Below are 2,638 nucleotides of genomic sequence, written 5' to 3' on the forward strand. Positions count from 1 at the left end.
TTGTTAATGCTATTCCATGGTTATACATAATGGAGTAAAAAGTTATCTCAACCCGTCAGCAACACTTTAAAAAAAAAATCAAGAGCTTGGGTTTCTGCCTCTGCAAAAATATAGAACTGAGGAACTAAAGTACAATTCAGTCTGGAGTTGTTTAGGGAAATGAGACTACAGTTTTGCAAAATGACTCTTGGTCTCTGAGATAAAGACTAGTATTACCACAGCACAACTTCTCTTTCTAGTTTGTGCAACCAGAATGATGCTAGACCCAAATGACACTGTCATTTCCCACAGGAACTTTTTAAAAAGGTCTTTAACGTGTGTAGTACGCGTTAAAATGTGTGTGGCAAAGTGCTACACCAATCATATTTTCCCTTGTTCTTAAAATTAAGTATTTTTACTTATTTAAATACATTGAATTAGGTAAATTACATTTAACTGACATAATGCTATGTAATGTTAATCACATTTGCTTAACATATTGTATCAAAATAAGAAGATAGATCATAGAGTTTCACAGTTGAAGGGGATAGTAAGAAGCATTTAATTCAATGATTTTTAAGCACAGGTCCGTGGAATGACTTCAGACATTTGTAAAATTTTTACCAGTCCATGATGAAAATGGGAATAAAAGATCATATGTAATTTTTTCCTTAAACTATTTTTAATAGTATCTATTTTTAATATGAAGCACTTATTCTGAATTTGTCCTTTTGCCTTTTTTAATGTTAAAATGTTTTTAATGAAATATTGTAACTAGAGCTGGCAGTTTGTAGGATTGTTTATTTTATGTTTTTATTAAAAAAGAAACGGCAACTCAAAGTTGGTTCAGCTTCCACCTTCTTTTTTTTCATGAAACGCAAATATCTAAGAAATGCTGATCTAGACCATAACTCACATTAAAAAAAAAAAAAGGCAGGGATGATAGATATTAAGTGATTTATTCTTACAAATTCCCAGAGGTCAGTAGAAAAGAAGATCCGGAATTATCAGAGCCTTTGATCACCAGTAGCATGTGCTTTAGTCTTTCCAAGTCTTTGATCTCCAGTAGTTAATGCTTTAATTCCTCTAAAATTGTATATATATATATAAAAAAAAAGTTAACAAATCTAAAAGAAAATTTATTTTCAATCTTTTTGAATTATTGATTTTAAGAAAATAGTTATTCTTAAAGATTCACAGGGATCCCTTTTAGGGATACCAGCTAGGAGCTCAAAACATTTGCAGCAATGAAATTAAAGAATATTTAGTATATATTTATATATATGCCCCTGATTCTATAAGTTTTACTTTGAACATATTTTTAAGTTCACCTTGGCTGAAAATTGACTGTTAAAAATATTGTACAGGAGGGCATTTTATGGCAAGTCTAGCTGGAAACAGATGTTGATAATGCAGATTACACTTCCACCACAAACTCCTTTAGTCTCTAGTATTTATTAGCACTGTCTCTCTCTCTCTCTCTCTCTCTCTCTCTCTCTCTCTCTCTCTATATATATATATATATATATATATATGAGGTTTAGTTTTGTAAAGGTGAATGAGGGCAAGGGCAGATGAGCAAGGACATATTCTAGTCCCTAAGACTATATTTGAATTACTATATTCAGAGGAGTATGAGACAGGAATTTACTATTTTTCATAAGATTTGCTGAAATTGCGTGTAAGATGTGCTCTTCACAGGCTGATAGAACTGTGGAGAGAGAGACTGTGAAAACATGGACACAGGTAAATTACATTAAAGACCTGTCCAGAGGTCTGAAAGAGAATTGGAAGATGTGTGGGCTTACTCTGTGTGTGTGTGTGTGCAGACAGGTGGAAGTAGGAGAAGAAAAACAGGGTGGATGCTACATGATGACTTGAGCTGATAATCATTCTTTGGGGCACAATTATCCTTTAGCTTGAAGAATATTCTCATAGGATAGAATTCTAGGTTTACAGTCACGTTTTTTTGTTCTTTTTTTCCAATGCTTTTAAGATGTTGCATTTTTGTCTTCTGGCCTCCATTATTCCTGATGAGAACGTCAGTGATAATTTGTATCATAGTTCTTATGCTCTAATGTGTCTTTTTTTCTGTCGCTACTTTTCAGATTTTTTTTTGTCTCTGATTTTTTAAAATTTGATTATGATATGAAAGATATTCATTCTACTTGGGATTTGTTTAGTTTCTTGGATGTGTGGTTTTATAGTTTTCATCAAATTGGAAACTTTTAGGCGTTGATTCTCCTATTTGTTTTTCTCTTTCTTCCATTTTCAGAAACTCCAATTGCAGGTATGTTTGACCCCTTGACATTGTCCCCCTGGTCACTTAGGAACTATCCCGTTTTTTCAGCTTCTTTTCTCTCTGTTCCTCAGATATTTTTCATTGCTATGTCTTGATAGAAATTTTCACTGATCTTTTCTTCCTCAGTGCCTAATCTGTTTTAGGTTTATTCTGTAATTTTTTAAATTTCAGTTCCAGAAATTCCATTTTTTTATAGTTTGCATTTTTCTTTATTATGTTCTTTTTCTTTGAAGTACTTGAACATATTTAAAATACCTGTATTGAAGTCCTTTTTTGAAAATTCCTCACTGTGGTTCTGGGTCTGCTTTTATACCAATTTTTCTCCGGCTAATAGCACGTTTTCCTACTCTTTCAGAT

The sequence above is a fragment of the Lagenorhynchus albirostris genome, chromosome 2 (genome assembly GCF_949774975.1).
Source record: "Lagenorhynchus albirostris chromosome 2, mLagAlb1.1, whole genome shotgun sequence".
Lineage (NCBI taxonomy): Eukaryota > Metazoa > Chordata > Mammalia > Artiodactyla > Delphinidae > Lagenorhynchus > Lagenorhynchus albirostris.